This window comes from Mus pahari, chromosome 22 (assembly GCF_900095145.1).
Source record: "Mus pahari chromosome 22, PAHARI_EIJ_v1.1, whole genome shotgun sequence".
Taxonomy (NCBI): Eukaryota; Metazoa; Chordata; class Mammalia; order Rodentia; family Muridae; genus Mus; species Mus pahari.
In genome coordinates this window covers 13781220-13805118 of record NC_034611.1, presented here as the reverse complement: position 1 = coordinate 13805118, position 23899 = coordinate 13781220, and the positions used below count along the sequence as shown (strand labels likewise).

Genomic DNA, 23899 nt, shown 5'->3' with positions numbered 1-23899 from the left:
AGCCTTCTCTTTCCATTACTCAAGTGCACCCACGTTTAGGAGTGATGGAGGGAGAGGAGGGATAAACAAGCCAGCAGAAGATGGATATGTGTGTGGCTTAGTTTTCATCCACGCTGTTCTTTTATGTAACAAGCCCTCCCAGAAACTTTTCATGTTACATTGCTTTGCTCTGGAAGCTGATTTTGGAAAGAATTGTGGAAAAAAATGGAAAAAGTTGAAGGTGTGTGGTGTAATGGTATAGCATTATTGAACACTTATGAATTCTGTGCAGTGAGATCAAAGAGCCATGTATGCCCATAATGGGGGTTTACAGCCATTTTGTAAAATAACTAATGTTCAGTTTGGCTTCAGGTACACTCAGGACTTCTGGTTGAAAATTACAGGCAAAGTGGTGAAGATTCCTTAACATTGTAAGCAGTAGATATTTCTGGGGTGGCGGGAGTGGCTCTCATGAAGACCATGGAAAAGTTTACATATACATTTCAATATTATAGTTCATCCCATGCATATGTTATAACTTTACACTTTGGGAATGAAAACGCTTGGATACCCTGAAACCTACGGATTTGCATCTTTTCAGCTGAAATGATTTGTGTTTATCAGGAAATGTTTACTAATCGCTAGCTCCTATCTGTGCTTGTTTCTTAGATGTCCACAGTATTTTCAAAAGGTAAAATGTGTACATTGTTAAGTGTACAGTATTTAAGATTATGACTAATCTGGGATGGAAACTACTTATATTCAGTTTCCACAGCCATATAGAGTTTGGGAAATAAATCTCTATTTTGCTTTGTTTTTACAATTTATAGAAATGGACCAAAGTAAGAACTGAGTTTTTAGACTTCTTAGGCAGTGTTCTCTTTTGCCATACTGCATAAAAATCATTTTGTGACACTCCATTGTGTGTTAGTTCCTGTTTCTAACTGACTTTTCTCAGCACTTTCTGTACATACCTACATGAAAACAGTATCCGTGACCTGTGAGCACATCATCTTGTGGTTTCCCACTTTGGGAACAACTACAGCTTTCTAAGAAGTCACTAAGGAAAGCACAGGGTCACAAATCACTGTTAAATCCTGGAAATGCTTGGAAAGAGATTAAAGTATCAATGAAGAAGATAAGCCCTCCCCACCATAATCTTGTGTCCAAAGGTTTCAGAATTCCATCATTATTTATTAAAAAAATATCTCTGAAGTTTATTTTGCGTGTTCATTATGTTGCTGGCTCAAGATAGTTACTTTGACTATAAGTAGTCAGGGTTATGCTTTGTGCTTAAAATACATGAGACTTTCAGATACTGAGCAGTTGCCACTTTGACAAAGCAAATGCAATTACCAATAAATTCAGTGTCAGTAAAAGTCAAGGCAAGTTTTGCTTTTGCTTCTGTTAGCTCATTGAGCTTTTTAAGGTGTTTGGGCACTTAAAAATAGGATCTCATTCTTTATTGTCAACCTCAACACAAGTTTGCCTATTAAAGTAGAGGTTATTCTTTCTCATATAGAGTAATAATACACTTTGGTGGGGTTTGGTAAAACCAGCTCTTTCTGAAATTAAAAAATACACTCATAATGTCCAGATGGAAACCTGTAACTCTTAAGAGTCTTGCTTAGATAGGGAGTGCCACAATAGCTGATTTGAATTGATTGCACTAAGGCTTTTTGATGCTTAGAAACCCTGCCTGTTGAACTTCCTTTGCTGGAAGTCCTATTAAGTTATACCAATTCGCAGAAATAACCTAAGGCTATCTCGTGCTCCACACTACTTCACTTAAAGTTAGAGAAACCCCACAGAGTGGGGTTCTTATCTGAGACTTAGATGCCCAGTGTCACGACTGAAAATTCTGAAAAGAATATTTCCTGCTGTGGTAGATGATTTAGTGGGTGTGGGCTAATACTGATAAAACCCCATATCTGTGTATTTATTTATGATAATCAAAATAGTTCAATAAGCAGACATTTTGTAGTTAAAGTAGTTGAATTTGCCTTTATCAATATAATTTTAAGAATTTTTTTTTGTTTTAGTATCAATTCAAAAATGAGAATTTTTCCTTCATTATTATAATAGTCCTGGTTGTTATTATGTACATTTTCATATGATATTCTAGAAATTTACCTAAGGATTAAACTATTGTTTTCTAAATTAAATGTCATGTTCCTATCACAACTGGGATTTTAAAAGACATACAACTGAAACCTATGCCATGCCTGCCTTTGAAGGTTACTTCAGTAATCATTTTACTCAAGGTGTATAATCAAACTAGTCATCCTTCTAGGAATGCTTTAATATTATTTATTTGTAATTTTGTTCTTTGAGGATTTAACATGTAAAAAATTAACCTCTTAACTCATGAGATGAGAATTTCAGGAGAAGAGTGTCTTGTCAGGCAAAAGCTAATAAGCAAGTAGATCTGTTCAGGGTGAAAGGGGAAAACTGTCCCTTAAGCCATCCTTTAAAGTGTTTTAAGAACCTGATAAATATTTTTTTTTTTCTGAAACACAGACTATGTTGAAAGCTTGTCAGTCATTGCTTGAAAACAAAGGTGGACCCTTTTTTCTTTAGTTTTAACAGGAATTAATGTAGGCAGCATATTTAAGCAATTAGTAAGTGTTTAGGTACCCTTAGAACAGTATTTACAAATAAGTTCAGTTCGAGGGCAGGGTGCATCGGATTGATGAACTGTAAGGCTCACTGTGGTTTCAGAGCTCATGGAGAAGAGCTCTTTTCCATTCTAACACAAGGACACAGGAGAAGTGATGTACTGTTGCTTTTTTGTAATCATTTCACTGGTAACCTTTTTAGAAACCCTCACATCTACCATCTACTGGGTTACTGCTTTTCCTTTACATCAAGGGAACTTTTATATCTCATGTGTAAATTTAATTTCAGGTTTAACTTGAGAAAGTAAATGAGTATTTCTAGGTTATAAATTTTTATGAAAAATTGATGTGTAATTATTAAAATTTGACATTATAAGAAATATATCTGTATAAAAGCTTAATAGAAATGATTTCAGAGGCATAGTTTGATTTTTACTTTTAAATTCATTGGCCTATCTCCCTAAGGTTTGCGTTCTACCTAGTGTGCGCTCCTGTCTCTCTCTACTTCTTACAGGGGAGAGTTGACCAGGGTATCATGATGTTCACATATCAAAGACACTGCAATGCTTTTGTATTCTGATTTTGTATATATGTATTGGTGTTTGTCATTCTTTCTAAGAATTTTGCTTTTTTAAAATGCATATCAAGTACAAAAAAGTTTCAAAACAAATAATATCTCATTTTTAAAAAGTGAAGTAGTATGATATTACACTAAAATTGTTAGTATTTAAAAGTCCCAGAATGTCTTGTAAACAGAGTTACTACAGGATCTTGGTATTAAAACTAACCACAGTATGTGCTGGGAGTTTGCAATGACTCCCTATGAAGGGTGTATGTGAGTGAACTTCTGCACTTATATCCTAGGTTCATAGGGAAATCAGACTGCTAAAAATAACGTGGAACCTTTTCCTAATTTATAATCATAGAAAACCTAGAAATGTGAAGATACCAGAGAACAAAAATATGGTTTTGATGCCTTTTAAATATTAATACTTTTGAACAATGGAAATATTGTACAACATCAGTGTAAACTAAAATGTTCAAAAATAATGATGAGAAACTGGAAAACTAAGAATTTCAGAATAAAATAGGAATTATGGTAAATTTAAAATTCAACTTATGTGAATAAAGAATAACCAACTACAAAGCAAACCCACAAGTTTACGAAAGAAAGAAAGAAAGAAAGAAAGAAAGAAAGAAAGAAAGAAAGAAAGAAAGAAAGAAAGGGAAAGAAGAAAAGAATCAGAGTGGGACTTTGGGGAATTTTATCAGAGAATATTTTTAGTGCAAATTGCAGGATCTGTAATCACCTTTTGAAACAAGAGTTCCAAAGCCTTTGCTCCTTCTTCTGTAGATGTGGATTAAATTAAATCCTAATTATGATTTGAAATTCATTTTTAACAAAAGGAAAGGGAGAAAGTCATTTTCTGCTGTTTTTAAAAGAGATTTTAAAGAGTTATTAAATGTGTAGCAATGTGAAATGGTCTGAGAACCTTAGAAATCATTGAAAAATACTTTCCTTGTTAATTATCAGAAAGTTTAAAACTTGTTTAGGTTAATAAAATAAATTTTAAAGCTTCAGTCTAAGAATAATTTTGCTCTGTGGATTTTTTAAGGGCAATTTGAATAATTTCTTACAGTCTTAATAACCCTTTAAAAACTTTGATAAGATAAAGATAAGAGTATTTCACCAATAAGATTGTTAATTTCTAGAGTATTTTAAGGTGTAAGCTGCTGATTAAAGGTATGTCCCTTTCTCATTCATTAGTTAGCAGTTGGTTTTCTAAAGGAGAATTGAAACCTTTTGTGATTTCTGAAGTAGAATTTACCTCTGGCTCTGGAAACTGCTCAGAGAATGCAGGAGCTCTTTGCAGTGGTGAGTGAGGGAGCACTGCAGAGTCTTGAAATCTATCTTTGAGCAGGAAAGCCTCATTTTACGCTTTTTAGTTGTTAATACTTAAATTATTGTCTCAAACTAGTGTTGGTGTATTGCATGTAAGCTGTTTACAGTCTCCTATGTTATAGTTTCTGAGTATGAAAATACTAATTCTCAGAGTTAATGCCACAATTAAAGAGCTGACATATGACTTTTTAAAAATACCTGATGTCCAAGAAGTGGGCATTAGAATCTTTAATACACATTTCTGGGAAACTAAAATCAGTTTTTAAATGAGGACTATAAATGTTTTGTTTAAAAGGCAGAATCAGAAAGTATTCCAATCAGCTCTGTTTCTCTGAAGACACATCAGTCAGTTGTTCTTGAGAAAGAGAATTTTAAGAAAACAAAGCTGGAAGCTTAAGGTTGTTTAACTTTGCAGGTTCAAAACATCACCAATTGATTTTACTCTGGTACGTTTTCTCAATAAATCAATTTTATTATCTTGTATTGTTTTAATGCTATAATTTCAGAGCCCAAATTAATTCTCATCATGCCCAAAGAAGTTATAATAAAGAAGTTATAATAAAAGTGTTCTAGTGTCTTGTCTTCAGGCAGGAAGTAGAACAGTATTTGTATAAGAGTGCATTCCCTTTCTTAGGTTGTCTTTTGCAATCTCTAGGTATAATTTCTGGGAGTGTACCACTCTGAAGAAGAGAAATTAGCTCTATTACATTGACATGAAATTTGCCATAATTTTTTAAGCTCATTGAAAAAAATGTTACTTTACATATCTGGGTAAAAACATATCGTATTCTCTAAATCAGCACTGGTGTGTCCCGTGTGCCCGATTGCATGCTCGGCCTCAAATATAAATCTGCTCTCCTCGTGCCTTTAAATTTGCTTAAGTAAATGTTAGAAAATGTTCTCCCCGTGTTTTGGTAATTTGTTATTGTCTGGCATAATTTAATTGAGTAAATTTCTGTCTTGGTTGTCTTTCTCTTCTATTATTAGTCTTTTATTTGAAAATTGTTGGTAAATGCATGTGATTGCAGCATTAAGATAGAATCGGACATACAGTAAAATAGGTTATCCCAAGAGTGGTGAGGACAACCCTGCTGGTTCTTACTTGGAAGTCCCCGGTGAATACAGTGTGCATCTGTAGGACCCAGTGACAGTGTGTGCTCTGCCTCCTCCTAAAGCCTGTGCATCCTCAGAACTGATGCTGTGCAGAGCTGACTTCATTCTGCTCTGTGGAGAGTGCATGGTCAGCCTTCCCAGGGATTTCTTTCACAGTTCTAAAAAAAAAAAAAAAAAAAAAAAAAATAGTATAAGTATAAGGTATTCCTTGAAAATAATTTCTCATGCATCACAGCACTGTGTGTGAAGATGTATTATCATAATTGCTTACCTAAATTGGGATGAAAACAAACCATCAAATAATAAACTTAATTGAAAAAAATTAGATTTAAATATTTATCTGAATAAATTGATTTACTGGTGAAATGACAGAATTTTAATCAAAAGAATTAGTTTTTGTTTCTGAATCTGTTTTCAGCCCCAGAAGTTTGTAAATAATGTTAAAAATAATAGTAATGATTTAAAATCAAGAAGTGTGGAGGTCTGCGAAAGGTCTTAAGTATTTGTCCTTTGATAGTTAGTAAACATATTTTAAATGGCCAAAATGACATCAAAGAACTTAATATCTTCTATCATTTTGGTTATTTTTCTAAGAAAAGTGGTAACAGCCTAGTACGGAGCTGCACATCTGTTGTGTTTGGGAGCTTTAATTATTACGTGTTTACTAGGACAGTGCTACTTCAGTGGTTTTTAAAAGTACTGTTGTCAGTGTTTTATTCAGAAGCCCTCTTTGTGGATATTAAGACTTAATTCAGTTTTATTGAAGCTTTTTGTACTACTTTTATTTCTTAAGCATGCCCTGTTCTCACAGCATGCTGTTCTTAAAAGAAAGTGCTGTCCTGAAGCACTTTAAACCATAGCTCAGATTAGCTCAACCTAGGCACTGCAGGTATAGCTATTCTGTTCGACACTGGCCCTGCGTCATACTTGAATGAAATTATACTCAGTTCACCTATTATTGGTCACTGCATGAATAGGAGAAGAAAACAGCTGAGAAGAGAAGAAAGGATCCCGTTCCGAGGCTGACTCATGATAGCCTTTCTGCAGACCATGATTCCTTTGCCAGAATTAAAAGGAGCTTGTTAATTAGAACCAAAATGCCGGTGTGTCTAAGAACTCTTTTCCTAATCAGGATTCAGACACACTGGTGTGCTTCCTTCCATTGACATCCAAGTGTGCTTGCTGCTTGGCTCTGCTCTCTTCTCAGTGCTGCCACCCTGTGGATGGCAGTGCCGCTGCGGCAGGCACACATTTGCTGTGTTATCAAGTGGTACGTACCGTACCGTTCAGGAGCACTCATGGAAAAGAAGCGTGCAGGCTGAGCTGAGCGCAGCCCCTGTTGTGTTGCTTTGCCTCTGTGTGTGCTGATGTACTCCAGCGAGGTTTTTAAAAGTTATGCAGCTCAGAAGTACCGTACTCAGCTGCCAAAAACATGAAAATTTGGAAAAACTTTAAAGGTAAATGCTGTTGTTTGTCTAATCTGCCGTTTCACTAAAATAAAGCAGAGTTAGACTAGAGCTTCAAATGTGGCTTAAAAGTAGTCAAGTAAGAACACGGAGGTTCCGAGTGTGTAAAGATGAGAAACGTCATGAGATTTTTAATGTTAGCCAAGTTATAATTGCAAGTTCTTCCTAGTAAAACCAAAACCAAAACTCTTTCTCTCTCTCTCTCTCTCTCTCTCTCTCTCTCTCTCTCTCTCTCTCTCTCTCTCTCTCTCACACACACACACACACACACACACACACACACACTGGTGGGGACACACACTGGTGAGGGAGTCAGGGACTGTTTCTGCTTAAAAGGAAAGGAAACCTAACTTGATTGGTTACATTCTTCTCTGAATCACTGACCAACATGACTTACATTGTATCAGCATCATATTTAAGGAGTGATGCTGCGCCTGACCAACATGACTTACATTGTATCAGCATCATATTTAAGGAGTGATACTGGCCTCAGCCATAAAGCTTAGTCGCTTGCTTTTCCCTGTCTTATCTCATTTCATTTTCAAAGCAGTCTGTGAGTAAGGAAGGGTGTGTACAACAAGCACTAAAGTAAGCCTCAATATAGACAGACTATAAAAGCTAATTATAAATTAATTCCTTAGTGTAAATCTAAGTTGTGTCAATACCAAGCTTAGCATATTTATAGTTACAAATTTGTTCCAAAAATTAAAATTTTGTCTTAAAGTTTGCAGAGTAGCTCAAGTTAGAAAGTGTTGTAAGAATACTTATTAAGAAATAAGGCATTGGTGAAAAATGTATCTGCTCTGTACATTAAAGGAGATTTTACAATATTCTAAATCTATGCTTTGTTTTACAGTATGGGTCTCAGACACAGTTTCTTTTAGATAGATTTATGGCCAGGCCACCAGATTTCTGAATGGGTACTGTTTCTTTCAGAACTTTTGAGTGGTTTTTGCTCTGGTAAATAACGTAATTCTATGTGGTAGCTGTAGAAAGTATTGCTTAGGTTGGTTAGTTTTAGATATTGAGCTTCTAAGACCAAAATGTGTGGATGGGCGTAAAAGGAATCACTCCAGTGTATGCGCTATCCCCTGATTTAAAGGCCAAGTGCAAGTGCTTCCGTTTGTACTGTTCCTCATATCTGAGGGTTGGGAATTTCTTTCATCTCCGTAAATACCATTTTATATTTTTTCAAAATTATTGCCATGAAAATGTGATTAAATTTTGAATCAGTACTAAAGTGTTAACCACTTTAAAAGAAACTTTAAAAAAAAGACTATTTGCTTCATCTTGCTCCTCTTCATAGTAACCGCACATGAGACTGGATCAGCTGATCTTATTTTAACAAAGCACTGTAAACAGTTGTACAGATTTATCTAAAATCACAAGCTTTTACAGTGTTTTCAATGCAGTGTAACTTTTCTTGTCTTCGCTCAGCTGCCAAACACCATGCCACTTTATACTTTATTCTTGTGCTAAGTGGAAGACAAAATAGGAAGGGTACCTAGGCCACTCTGTTGGGGTACCTATATTTACTACACACTTTTAAAATTGCCATTTAAGATGGTAGGTAAGAACACAAAGGCAGTGCATGTTTAAATGCCCAGTGAATAATGTAGATATCAAATACTATAGTGTTCTTGGGAGGGAGAAGGGAAAGTGAGATGGGCCTTGGGAAAGGCACAAGTTAGAAATAGGCAAGAAAAACGAGAGAGAGAGAGAGAGAGAGAGAGAGAGAGAGAGAGAGAGAGAGAGAGAGAGAGAGATCTCAAGACACTGAAGCAAATTAAATGCTTTCAGCAGGAGACAGAGGCAGAAATGTNCAAAGGCAGTGCATGTTTAAATGCCCAGTGAATAATGTAGATATCAAATACTATAGTGTTCTTGGGAGGGAGAAGGGAAAGTGAGATGGGCCTTGATATATATATATATATATATATAGCAAGAAAAACGAGAGAGAGAGAGAGAGAGAGAGAGAGAGAGAGAGAGAGAGAACGAGAACGAGAACACGAACAGGACATGTAGGTAAATGAAATGCTTTCAGCAGGAGACAGAGGCAGAAATGTGCTGCTTGTCTGCTGCGCGGAGATAGTAGCACTGAAGAGGATGTTTCTCAGGAGATGGGTGTGCTGAAGTCTGACCAGAGCAAACCCTCATAGCCAGCCTCAGAAGTTGCTCCATGTGCAGTGGAATGTTTTTAGCTGTTCAAGCAGAGGATTTTGGGTTAGGAGACTTAAGGTGCCTCTTAATCCAGAATAACTTAAGCAAGAAGATATGAGATATACTCCCACTTTGACATAGGAGCCACTGCTCTGGTATTCCCCATTGGGTCCATGCTCACCAGAAAGATCTGGACATTTATTTTCAATAATGCCTGGCTCTCAGCACACCTACAGCTTGCAGCTTAGACATCAGTCATGACCCCAGGACTCATGCTTCTAGTCATAAAACTACCCATGATCACTCACTTGGAACTGGAGTTGCACTCCTGTTGTAGGGGCATAATCACAGTGGATAGGTGGAGGAAGACCAAGAAAGCCAGTCTCACAGAGGAACTCTGTCCCTTGGCTAAGTATCTGGAGGATAGTGAGCAGACACTTGCGGATGAGACAAGGGCTATGCTCTCTCAGGTCTCCGGCAGTACCTTGTGATGGCACTACAGACCATCCTGATTGGGAGAGAAGCTGGACCTCTGGTAATGCAGTGACACTCAGTACTATGGTCAGTTCTCTCCCTGCAGTCTCCACCCTTTATTTCTACTAACCCCTTCACCAGGTGCCCTGCCTCCACTCCAAAGCAGACTGCCTTCTGCATAGTATCTACTTGGCATTTCTTTGCTTCTGGATTTCTGTAGTGTTGCCTAACACTTCTTCAGAGCCCCAGGGAGAGGATATCTAGCTGTCTAGCTATCTAGCTGAGGTGGCTGTACCATATGCTAGGCATGGCATGTAGGGGGCTGTGGCAGACAACCTGTTATGCCAGCCCAACTTATGCTGCCCTCCCCAGGCTGGAATTTCCCACTCTTCCTCTCTCCCTACATCCCAACCCCAGTATCTTTTTCCTCAACAGAGGCAACCTCATGAGAAAAGTTTGTGTTTTGTGTGTGGTCCCTTTCCTTTATCTCCCCATTCTTGCCATCCAGCCTACCATGAAAGAAAACAGTACACGCCCCCCAGGAATCAAATCCAGGGACACCTTTAGTATCCCCATGGGTCTGGTCTGTAGTGCCATCCCTCTACACAGTCTAGCCTCTTGCTTTCCTATCTTCTTCTGTCACCTCCTTTATACTTTCCTTTGGTGGCACATTCTTCCACCTGTCCTAGCTCACTAGACACTAGCATGTTGGCATTTCCTGGAACTTGCCAAACTCCTTGGCCACCTGTCTCTATGCATGCTATCCCTGAGCACCATGTGATGCTTCACACTGATGAAGCCACTATCTCTACTTCCTTTGTGGGTCTCCATACTTCTTTCTGTATAAGCCAACTCCCTACATCTCTCGGTTTTCCTCCTGTGTTTTATGCATACCACAGACCAGGTAGTACCTGCTTTGAGTTAGGTTCTAGGCTATAGCCCATCAGATTAGAAACGGGGCTTCCTCCGGCTTGCGGGTGGTAGGAAAGCAGTAAGAAGGAATCCAAGGATGAATAGTTCTGAGGGGCTCGATGAACAAGGACCAGTGGAGACAGCAGCAAAGACAAAAGAGCATTTGCATAGGAGCTGTAACAATGAAGAACAGCCTGGAAAAACCTGATCGGATAACTAGACAGAAGTTCTGCTCTAGTTAGGGGGAACTTTACACACCAGACACAAAGGGAACAAGTTGAAGACTAGCCTGAGACACAAATGCCTTGGGGACTGTCCTAAATGTCTTTGGGGACTACTAACCCAAAAGTGAGTGGTACTCCTGAACCATGTGGAGGTTGCCCATTGGAAGGTGACTGTGACTACTATCCTCTTACTTGTCCTATCATCTTCTGCTCTGTGGCTAGAGGTCAGGGGCGTCTGGCAGGCATGACATCCTGAATAGCACAACTCCTTGAGACAAGAGAGCCCTCCCTTCTGTACCCCTGCCTGCTCCCTGAGGTGTAGTGATACTGCCTCCTATACAGCCCCCTTGCTAACCGGCTAGGAGCTCAGTCCCATCATGCCTATCTAGTCTTCCTACTGAACGGACAGTGGAGGGCAAGGGCCATAGGCCACCAGCTTTTTCTTTACTCTATTTGAGAATTAGGCATATAGTAAATGTCTGGTACAGCCTGTAGGAACAATTGTGGTGAAGTGTCTGAACAAACATTGTACAGCAGTTAGGAGCTATGTGATAAAAGTCATCTGCCTGCAAAGCATCCCAAAGAATAATTATTTCACCCACCCCGCCCTTACCACCACCACCTCGACCTCCAACTGCAGCAAAAGCTACATGTGACTACTGAAATTGTGTATTACAGTGTTACTTGTACATTCATCTCATGCTAAGAAAATTAGTATTTAGACTCAGTAATATCAATATCACACTAGAATAACAGGTTGAAATCAAAGTCTCAAAACTAGCTGTGTGCATTTCTTAGTTACTGGAAGCTCTGAGCATCATACATTGTACATAAATTGTTTGTCTTTGACACAATCCACTATCTTTCATGACGGAACCACAGTGTTTTTAGCATATAGACGACAGGTTCACTGTACAACACTAAGGGGAATGCTGCCTTTACAGATCATTTGAACACTTTATTGTGGGCCAATACAAGATAGAAAAAAGTTGACAGGGGAGTAGAATTAATGCTTGTATCATAACCAGTTCTGACAACACCAGAGCAGTTAGGCTTGCTTCAACCACTCCCCCCATCCGAATACAGCCCTCTCATGGAGATCGTTTGATATAAAATTGTTTCATGTTATTTGTATATTGTTTTAGGTCTTTCCTAAAAGTACAGACTCTAAAGTTGTGATTAAAATGTACCTATTACATCCTGGAAAAACAAGTTCCTAAGTCTCACCAAATACCTTGGTGTTCACATGTTCATGGCTATCCCTTAATCCTCTTAGCAATTGCATGGTTTGCATCTATCTCATAAGGCCTATGCCTCCATGCCTATAGTTAGCTGATATGTGTCCTGTCATTTTTGATCCACTCATTCTTTCTTCCCCATTTTTACCCTTAATAATCATTGACATTATGTTTCTGTTCTTGCCCTGAGGCATTGCCAGCACTGGGGATTTTGTAGATTAGTTTTTGCGGTGTTGTTTGTTTGTTTGTTTGTTTTCTTTATACATTGTAATGGTCTCCTCTATGTTAGTAAGTGCTTCCCAATAATCTTTGGGGGGGAGGTAAAAGAATGAATTGAAAGAGGTTTCATTGAATTAAATGTCATAGACATCAGGATACCATAAATATGAACAAAGAATGATACCTTATTCCTAGTACAATGTTAGGGGTCCCACCAGGGAATTGAAGCTATGAATGAACTTTTCCTTTGCATTTAAAAAAAGCCTATAATAGTTATTAGAACTGAACTGGATCCTCCTGTTGTAAAATACACTTTAAATAAACAAAATCAAACCTCACATTGGATAGCTTCCTGTGTATTTCTGTGTTGCTTCTTTTGTTTCTCGAAAGCAGGATCTTTGTGAATAAACATCAGACTGTCTAGCTTTCTCCCAGTTGGATAGGTAAGCTTATAGTTTTGTTTTGTTTTGTTTTTAAGATTTATTTATTTACTATATGTAAGTACAGTGTGGCTGTCTTCAGACAGTCCAGAAGAGGGCGTCAGATCTTGTTACAGATGGTTATGAGCCACCATGTGGTTGCTGGGATTTGAACTCCGGACCTTCGTAAGAGCAGTCGGGTGCTCTTACCCACTGAGCCATCTCACCAGCCCAAGCTTATAGTTTTTAAGTGGCCTTTTCCAAATAGCTTTTGTTTACCTCTCTAGTAATTGTCTTTAACTTAATTCTTAGGTATAAAATGAGTGGGCAGAAAAATGCCTGGTTTTTTCCTTGGCATGTCAGTCACATGGTCATTTGGGCATCTAGGAAATATCCTCAGCTGCCAGGTAGTACATGAGAATGTCTGCATGTGCACTTCTGACATGATCCACAAGGTTTATGCTGTTGCTTGCCTGTATTTCTCACTGCTTCCCTTTAGCAATCACCTGGGCGTCTAAGACTGCTAGTCATCCCTGTACTCCAAATCCCATTGTCCAGCCTACTATTCTATCCAAAAGACTGATTCAGAGCTCACATGGTGCATGCTTTCGTGCTGCAGCACTGTATGCATGGGCATTGGTAGCATCTGCTTGGCTGCTCAGAACCCACATTTCTCCACCATGTTCAGACTCATCACTATCATTGTTTTACATTGAAATTCCAGGTTCTTGTTAAGGTAGAAAAGGACTCTCCTGTCAGAGTAAATTAATTAGAATTCCCAGAGTAAGTAAACTGAAATGAGATTGTGCACATTACCAAAAGAAAAGAAAATCGTTGAAAAATAATCATCCAAATTAGCACTTGAGCTTTCTGAAAGTTTGCAGTTGAGGAATCTGAAGTATCAGGACTATTCACAAGTCATGATCAAGGTACTTTCAAGTTACAGTCCCACAGACATACCACACATTCCCACAAAGCTCTGCAGCCCTCACCGTTTCTGACCTGGAAGACCCTGCTTTGCTTTCTCGGCCACCCTGCTGACTAAGGGCAGTGACATTACTAGATGATATAGATGCAGCAAGTGCAAAGGAACAGTGAGTTCAGTGCCTGTCGGGATTTGGGCGTGGGTTACTTCCCAGTTCTAACCCCCAAACTTTTTCTCCCCTTCCTCAACTCTGGGCTCTGCTGTTCCCTAAAGTCAGCTCTTCCCATGATTGTTCAAGGCTCTGAAGAGCCAAGAAAAGCAGAGTGAGAGAGAGGGATCTTGTGAGCTGGGGAGAAATAAGGAACTCTGCTACTGGAAAGGAGCATCTAGAACCGTACCCAGAGCCAGCTTGGTGGCAAGGAGTGGGCAAGTGCTGGGGGGCCACCTTGGACAGTGTCTTCAGCTTCTTGAGTTTTCATCCTGTGTAGTAACATCCTTACAGCTCCTTGCCTGTGTCTCTGTCCCCGTTCACTCGCAGCATTGGGTTCCTTCCACACTCGGCCACCGTCCTTCTCTACCCTCACCCTGAGCTTTGTTTATTTTTATTATTTTATGTATATTTTTGTAGCTATTGAGTGCAGGGCCTCATCCATGGTAGGCAAACATCCCGCCACTGAGCTGCATCCCAGTCTTCACCCTGCTCCTTAGATCTCTGATGATAGTATGGTCTCAGGCTGGGACCCAGCCTCCACACATACAGTCCACCTCCCCCGAGCCCTCTGATGGACAGGCCCTAGCCCAGGGCTGCCTCCCTTGCATGGGGCTTTACCTCAGCTGAGGTCCCAAAAGAAGACCGTCCTTCATAGCCCCCCAAGAGGAGGAAGAAGAAATAATCCCCTACACCTGTTGGCTATGATCACTTTGAAAATTCAGGCTACATCTTTCCTTCTTCTGGTGGAAGCTGGCCTGGATCATCCATCAGGTCAGGTGGTGGTCCCCTTCTTGAGGGACAACTGTGAGAGCTGGAAGGATTCCATGCACCACAACCTTTCCTCTAACCCCTGTGTCCTTAAGGTGCCCAAGGACGGTGTGAAGCTCCAAGCCAAGGGCAACTTCTGGGCAGTGGGTATGAGTCTGATCCCAGGAGAAGTATCTTGCCTTCAGGACACTGCCCTGTACCAGTGAGGGCAGACCCGGGTCACACACACAGCTTCTGCCAAGGACCTGAGCCCCAATGTACTCACTCCATGGCCTGCCCTGGGAGCCACCCAGGATCCCACATCTATCCAGGGAAAGTTTTAGCATCAGATCTCTGCTACAGGACCCTGGGAAAAGATCACCATTCCTCATTACCCTGCACTGGACAGAGCAGCCCAGCTGAGGCTGCTCCAAGGAGGGCAGAGAGTATGCACTATACCCCTGCCCCAACTCCTCTGAGAATCCTGTGTGTCCCCTCTGCTCCCTTCCAGGGCCCTCGGGATTAGAGGAAGAGACTTGTCAATGTGAAGTCATCAGGCCTTCTCCCCTTTCCCCAGATCAAGGCACCTTGCCCCTTCACTTACTTAAGAGGTCCCCAGATGTCATGGCAGTGTCCAGCAGTGAGTGCAGGACTTCCCTGCGGGGACAGCTACTTCCTCTTGTGCCCACTGCCCGTCTTCAACCACTCCAGCCTACTAGACTGTAGGTACTGAATTAGAAGGGTTCCAGGGTCCCTCTGCCATCTAGAATCTTTCTTCCAGGGAATACCACCCAACAAGAGCATCTATGATGTGTGGGTCAATCACCCTTGGGTCCTGGCTACCCCTGGTTCAGGCTGGCTGCTCTCCTAGTGCAGCCTATGCTACTTTAAGACAGGAGCAGACTGGTTACTCCTCCCACCATGGATACAAACTTGATGGAGAACCGTAGCTAAAAGCTCATCTACAGCAACAGCTTTAAAATACCAGGCACAGCCATGCTACAAATCTACAACTTTAATTGCTCTACTCCAGAAAGGGTTGTGGCCCTGCTAGGTGTTACAGGTCTGGCCAATCATGCCTTCACCTTTCCCGCACACAGGGGCCAGGTCTGGAGAAGCAGGGCTTAAGCCTAGAGTAGTGCTTCTTTACTTGATCTTTTCGGGCCCTCATGGTGTCCATCTGTCCATCCCTCTGTCACTGTACCTTCCTGGTTCTACTTGGAGAGGGAGAGCCAAAAGTGATCCCCGCCTGAAGTCTTGTCCTCACTCAACTGCCTAGGAAGGTATAGTACCTTCTGGGGAAAGGATTAAGAAATGAAAGACTAGACCCTGCATGATTTTGAGGTTGATAGAGGTTGGGGAGGGGGGGATAACAGTAAAGGAATTGACAACATTTATAAAATAAAATAAAATAAAAACTGATCATTTTCCAGGAGCTATTGAGTAAGCTGCAATTCAGTGTTTTCACTTTTGCACAATTGATATAAAGTTCTAGTGACTGCTAGTGCAACACACGATAGAACGTTTCGTACCCACTGTGCTTACTGCCCACAGCGGGCCAGAAGGGTTTATAGCTGAGGAACCTGAAACTCAGAAAAGCTGAATTCTTTTACCAGACCACATTGTCCTGTTTCCCCAAATAAGATTGTTTACACTCACATACATACGCACACCACCCCCATCACCACCACCACCACCACGTCTAGCTGCTGCTTTTGCTTTGATCTTTACAGCCTCATTTGACACTCCTTTCCTAATATTCCATGGCTCCCATCAAAGAAAACCTAGTTCTTCCATGTTTTGCACACCCCAGCTCCAGTCATGTTTTCTTGTACCTCCGCTCAGAAACACTCTCTTCCCGAGAGCTGCTCTTTCTGTGAATTTTCTTTGCACCAAACCTGAATTTATTTTGTGGTGTTTCTACTTTGTGTTTTTGTCAATAATGATAAAATTTCAGTCCTTCTTTGCTTTGGCACATCTCCTCCTATACACTATACATCTTTGTGTTTCCAGTGAGACTTTACATGGGATGAATGACATTTGTTTGTCTCTAAGTTTCTACTAATGCTTTCCTGGTACCTTTGTGCAGGTGAGGGGGAGGGGACTATCTATTCCATTAAGGAAAAGGAACTTTCTAGTCATGACCACAAGGTGGCACAATGACTACAGCTTCCTGGTATCCATTGAGAATGGGCCAAGTCAAGAAAAGGGGCTTATCTCCTTAAATGTTAAATATGCCATGGAACATGCAGAGAATTTTCAAACCTGGCCATCCTCAGTCATTCGTAGAGACAACTGTCTTCAACATCCATTGGGCCAACAGAGTAGATAGGGCCCTCTTACCCTTCCCTCCTCTTCCTCTTTTTTATTCACTCAGCAAATAGTCAATCACATTCCTCCTATGTGTTCCGGATTCTAAATGCTGAGATGAAGACATGGGCAGTAGAAGCAAGACCCTGGCTCTTGTGCAGTCTAAATCCTGTGCCTGAGAGCTTCTCTGCTGTTCCTTGTCACTTCTGAAGCCATCGTTATCTGTCTTCCCCAAGCTGAATGCAATCATGGGTTTATATCAGCTAAGTCAGGTTTTGTTCAGCACACAAAAGAAGTACCAATCAGCATCTATCAGTGATTAATTTTGGTTTATTCATGATTATCTGTGGCTTTTCTACTTCCCATTTACCCGGTTAGTCAAGAATTGGCAGTGTGTTCCTTACAGCATGCAAAGTTACATTCAGCATTGAACAGATATAAATACATATAAGTGTTTACATTGAAGTCCACATAGCATTTCTTTATGATCAATGCCAGTAAAACTGTTTCAAAAAATAAAGAAGACCAATAATACAGCCAATACATAGAGTTATTACAGATCTGACATATACTGGGTTGGTATTAACAGTGACTTTTTAAACCAGGTGAACCTAATGTAAATTTTTATTTAGTTAAAAATTGCATCTAGTTTAGAAATGTCTTTTGCAAGGAGTAAACAAGAATGTAAAAGTATTATTTAGAAACTATTGCCCAAGTTGCCATTCCATTTCACTCAAAAATAGTTTCTTTTGGTTGTGATTTGGGTTTAACTGTGACTGCAAGCTATACTCTGTCCCTCTATACACATATAATCATAAACACAGTACTTCACCAAATGCCACTTTACTGCTTGTGTGCACAAGCCTTTTATATGAAATGTTCTTTCCCTTTCTCTATTGACTGGTATCTATAACAGGAGAAGTGGTCAGTCTTTATTTCCATATTTTAGCATTTTTGTGTGAATGTGTGTATGATATGGGAGAGATATACATGTATCATGACACACAACATGCAAAGTTACATTCAGCACTGCACAGATATAAATATCTATAAATGTACACATTGAAGTCCACATAGCATTGGAGGTCAGAGGACAACTTTGTGGAGTTGATTCTCTGCTTCTACCTTTTACTTGGTTTTCAGGAACTGAGCACAGGTTACTGGGATTGCTCAACCAACATTTTTTCCACTGAGCCATCTCACCAACCCTAGTCCTATACATATCAGGACATTGTAAAGCTGTACTCTTTGCTGAGTAGCCCACTGAATGCAAGAGATATGTATATTAAGCCCTCAGGACTATACTAAAGACTATACATGTTACTCCGTTTAGCTAACACAACATTGTAGATTAAGTTTTCACTCCCATCCTTCTAAGGAAAATGTTGAAGAAAAATAAGGTTGTCATGGTTACCACCAGCCCTGATGGCCTGAGTTCAACCACAGGACCCACATGATAAAAGGGGGGACCAATTCCCACAGGCTGTCCCCTGACCTCCATAAGTGCCACATACATGCATGCATACATACAATTTATTTTTAAAGATTTATTTATTTATTATATGTAAGTACACTTGTAGCTGTCTTCAGACACTTCAGAAGAGGGCGTCTTACGGGTGGTTGTGAGCCACCATGTGGTTGCTGGGATTTGAACTCCGGACCTTCGGAAGAGCAGTCGGGTGCTCTTACCCACTGAGCCATCTCACCAGCCCTACAATTTTTAAGCTAGAAAAGACTGTACAAAGTTACGCTGGTCAGGCAGGATTTGGACCAACCCTTATTCTCAGAAGTAGTTCATCTTTGTGATTGTCTCCTGCACTGTTTTAGCCTGAGTCAGATTGAGAAGTTTTGTTTTCCAAGTAAACTTTTAAAGGAGCAGTGTGCAAAGGGTAAACGCCAGAAGATCGCTGCCCTATAGTCATACTGTCTAGAAGTATGAAATGACTCTCTACAGCATGTCACAGTAGGAAAAGGACCCAGAAGTGTGGAGCAAACCAAAGAGTTGTGGGGTGGGAAGGGGCTTGCGTAGCTGCTCTGCCCTAAGCTGCATCCTGGGGAGCTTTTGTTATCCTTGGTTATCACCTGTTAGCAAGCACTACAGAGTGAGTTTACAGTTCTGGTTTAGAAAGCCGCAGAGGCACGAGAATGGGGCCAGTATGCAAATTTCAGGAGGAAGCAGGGCAGGCACCTACGTTTGGGATACTTTGTGATTGATCGGGATAATTTTGAGTTTTTCATTGTCTGGTAGTATGACTCCTTCAGTCATCTAAACACGTAGCTCCAGTCTCCACCATTGTGTGTACCTCCTGCAGTTCCCTAGCCCTGTCCCTGTCTCCTTCTACCTGGATACCTGCCCATGTATGGCTCACACTAGGTCTTTGGGTCACACTTGTCTTGGCTCTGGTGTCTAAAATAAAAATAACAGAAGTATAATTCATAAACATTAAATGTCACATATTGCTTGTTCTAAAACTAGATGAAGATGTTCCTGGTGGAACATGTCTACCAGTTACCATGGTCTTTGCTTAGAAGGTTGTTGCTAATGAGCACACAAATGCTTTAGGTCCTGCAGGAAATGGACCACAGTCTTCTACTGTAAGCTTAAAGTTCATCAGTGGTGCAGGTTAAAAATTTAATTTTCAAATTTGTTTTTTAAATTAGCATAAAAAGTAATGTGCTTTATTGTAGCAGAAGGTATATTTATTATGCCTTGTCTAGTAAGCATCACATTAGCCTATATTGAGCGAAATCACCAAACACAAAGCCAGTTTTATAATGAGATATTGAACATCTCATGTCATTGGCCAAATACTGAAAGTAAAGTCAAAAGGATTGTCTGGGTGCACAGATCTTTGTAGACGTGTGACGTTAAAAAAAGAAATCAAATTAAATGGTCGTTGGAAGTCCAAGAACATCAGTATTTAAAACAGCAGTGAAGAAGCTACACCCAGACACTGCAGCAGATACTTCCTTGGTATTTAATAAATGGAATGTATCCTAGAACTATTTATTATCCACAGGTCTCAATTCCGTTAGGGTATATTCCTGGAGCCTTTAAATCATGTGGTATGATATGCCAGTTCCTAAGCAACAGGTGAGCCACATTGGCTCCTCCAAGTAGAACAGCTGGGAATGTAGCTCCAAAGCCCCTTAGATGTGTGTCCTTCCTTCTCAGGGATAAAGGCCTCAAGCTACACTCAATTTTCTTACATTTTCTCCCCCTCTGACTGGGAAGGAGAGATTTTAGTCATTTCGAGACATTGTCCTTATAATGATCACAGCTTGTCCATTGTTAGAGTATTTTCTCTTGAGAGTTCAGTAAATTCATCTGGAGATTTGGGTTTTTTTGTTTTGTTTTGTTTTGTTTTTGTTTTTCTGTTCACTGATATTTTCAATACAAAAACTGCCATTTGTTTTCTCATTGCTTTGTTGAGGTGTGGCTGGTGTTTATAAGGTAGACAGATGTGAAGCATACAGTGTGCCATTTGGAACACCGTGAGGCCATCGTGGCATCACATACTAAGCTTATCTACCGTTCCTGCTGGCTTATGAACAGCCTTTGTGATCATTCCTCCCTGTGTCCCTCCTGTCCTGTTCTGTAGTGTATTTCACATTTCCTAGACATCTGTTAATGTGAATGGAATCACGCAATATGTATCTTTTCTGGCCTGGTTTGTTTCAACAAGCATAATTAACTAATTTGGGATTTATTTATGTTTCTGCAAATAGCCATTGTTCAGTCCTTATTGCTACTCACTAGTGAATTGTGTTCACATTGATAGTCATTTGGGCTATATCTTATTTTGACTATTAAAACAAAGCTGCTTTGAATACTCATGTACAAGTCTTTGTAAAGATGCATGTTTTCATCTCTTCCATAAGTAGATAGAAATGAAATAAATGACTGTCACATGGCAGGCTCATGTTTGACTTTTTAAGAAGCTACAACTGTTCTCAAAGTGAATTGCATCATTGTTACCTTCTTCTCATTGATGGGTGTGCCCACTGTGTAATACAGTTTCAGAGAGGTCCATTGCACAATAGCTGCCAAATCCAGCCAGCCTCTTATGACCTGTAGAATGATCTCACTGCTATTAATTTGCATTTCTCCAATACCTAGTGATGCCAAACATCTATTCAGGTAGAGTTGGGTTTTGCCATTTGTATTTTTTTTAAAAAAAAAAAATACTATTTTATATGTATATGTGTTTATGTAAGTATGGGCACGTGAGTGCAAGTGCCCACAGAGGTCAGAAGAGGCCGCCAGATCCCCAGGAGTTGTAGGTACTTTTGAGCCACCAGAAAGGGGCACTAGGAACCAGACTTGGATTCTCTGCAAAAGCAGCCAGAACTCTAATGGCTGAGACATCTCCCTAGCCCCTATTTATATATTTTCATGATGAAATACCTGCTCTTGTCTCTTTTTTTTATTAATTTTGAATTGACCTCTTATGCCCTCATCGGATTTTTGGAAGTTGTCTTTCTAGGTAAGCTCTTGATCATACCGAGTCCCTCTAAAGGTTCTCTCCACCCTCTAGCCTCCCAGCGTTTCCTTTCCCTGGTGATGTCTTTTTGAACATTATTCGTAAGTTTTGCTGAAATCCAGTTTATCAATTTGCTCTTGTAAGGGTTATGACTTTGTTTGCTGTAGACAAATTTTTTTACTGTTCACAGATACTTTTCTTTGTAATATTTTCTTCTAAAAGTTTTAGAACTTGGGTTTTGCACAGACGAGTCTCTGATCAGTCCCAGAGTCAAGTTCAGTGCGTGGTTTAAGGTGTGACTCAGGGTTCGCTTCTTGGTATTTGAACATCAAACTTTCCAGGGCATTTGTTAAAAAACATTCTTTTTGATAAAAAAAAAAAAATTCTAATTATAAAAATAAGACAAATAGTATGAATGAGTGTTCAGTTTTTATGTTACCCATCATTTATTTATTTATTTATATGTTATAATGAGAGTGAATTTAAATACATAGTTTACAAAGTTACAGTTGTAGATTATATACTGATTCCATGTACCAGTGGTTAAATGTGTTCACATTGTGGCTGGAGAGACACCTTGCTGGTGTTGCTCTTACAGAGAACCTGAATTAAATCCCCAGCACCCTCACTAGGCAGCTGACACCTGCCACTAGTAACACTGACTTAGTGCAGAGGTGAGGTGTCCCCTGGGTCTGGCCTCTGAGGATACCTGCACATATGCACACACAATTAAAACTAATATAAGTATTAAAATCAGCATTGTATATTTTCCCATGTGGCCTAATATATTCAATTCTTTAACTGTTTTATCCGTGTAATTTCATGATTTTAAACTTGGTAAGTTTTTTGATTGGTTGGTTGGTTTTGGTTTTTTGAGACAGGGTTTCTCTGTGTAGCTCTGGCCCCCTTGGAACCCACTCTGTAGACCAGGCTGGCCTCAAACTCATAAAGATCTGCTAGAGATAGAAAATGCCTCCTGAGTCCTGGGGATTAAAGGCGTGTGCTACCACCACTAGGCAAACCTTGGTAGGTTTCAATAGCTGTATGTTATTCTGTCACATGCACACTGACTTCCATCCATTTTATGAAACATCAATTTTATTCTTAAAATATGAAATTTTGACTTTATTCTTAAGTTCTCTCTTTCTCTCCTCCCCTCTCCCCTCACTCTCTCCTTCTCTTTAACTTTCAAAAGTAAATTATCAAGTCCATGTATTTGGATTTTAAAGAACTTAAAGATTCAACACTTTAGTTTTCCATAGGCAATAACTGAGATTAAGTTCTTTGTAGCAAATTGTTGTTTTATAAACCTGGAGGATGTCCTCATTCCCCCTGTTCTTTCTTGGTCTGCTATCTTGCTCTTTATTCTTAAGCTACAAACAAGACCCTCTGTTCTGCCCTGGCCAATGTGGGGAAACGGAATTTCTTCATTCTGGAACAAGAAAAAATCAGTGGGTGAACACATGTACCACCATGTTAGCTAGAGAAGCGGGTTTTCATATTTCAGACTGACAGCTGACTAGGCTCTCTGGGTCCCACTCTGGTTCGTGACTTTAGAATGTCTCACTGCTTTCCACAACTCCTTCCCTACATCTGATCCCACTCAAGACACACACCCAGCCTCCTCATCTTCTTGCAGACTCTGTCTTCCTCCTCTCCTCCATCCTTCTGGGATGGTTAGTGCTAGTTAAGAAGACCTAAAAACCCTGGCACACAAGATTCTGGGCACACCTGTGAGGGGTTATTTACTCTCTTGGCATGCCTGTGAGGCATCACATTGCTTAGGTTAACATCCTCAAACTGGATGGCACACCATTCTTGGGCTTGGGTCCGAGAGTCTATAAAAAGGAGAACTGCTGACTACAGACATCCACAGCTGTCTCCCTCCTGACTGGATGCAATGGACCAACTGCTTCCAGCTCCTGCTGCCATGGTTTCCCTGTGTGATGGACTGTACCCTCAAACTGTGACCCAAAATAAACCACCCTTAAGTTGTACTGCCAAGGTATTTTATCACAGCAATGGAAAAGTAACTAAAAATCTTGCTTTTTCCTCCCTTCTGTTTCCTCTCCCCTCCTCTTGCCCCTCCCATCTTGCCTTCTCTCCCTTCCTTTTTCTTCTAGTTCCGATTTTCTCTCCTCTTCCTCCCTCCTGTCCTTTCCTCTCCTCCCCCCTTCCTCTCCCTTCTGTTCTTCAATGCTTTGAAAGAAAGCAACGCCTTATAGGAAGCCCTTCACCACCAGGCAGCCAGGCCTCTTTTGTACTTCCTTGCTGCCCCTCCTGTCATTATAAGTCCCACACACACACCCATAGTTTTTAATCACTAAATTTAATGTATTTCTGCCCAAATAGCTACTCCTCGGCAGTGTTTGTGGATGGCTCCATGGCTTAGTAGCCTTTTTTTTTTTTTTTTTTTTTTTAGGTTGCCACCTTTTCCTTTCTTCCTTGTGGTCTTATCTCTCAGTGGTAGCTTTTGGTGTCCAGTGGCTTGGTTGTG

At 40.2% G+C, this 23899-nt stretch overlaps 1 protein-coding gene and 1 pseudogene across 4 annotated transcripts in view; both read left to right on the top strand.

Annotated features, from left to right (window-relative positions):
- The window catches only part of Plag1 (PLAG1 zinc finger), a 45184-nt gene that overhangs the window by 1853 nt on the left and 19432 nt on the right, over positions 1–23899 (top strand). The gene's annotated exons all lie outside the window — the stretch shown is intronic.
- Positions 14563–15479, top strand: LOC110338579 (annotated as a pseudogene).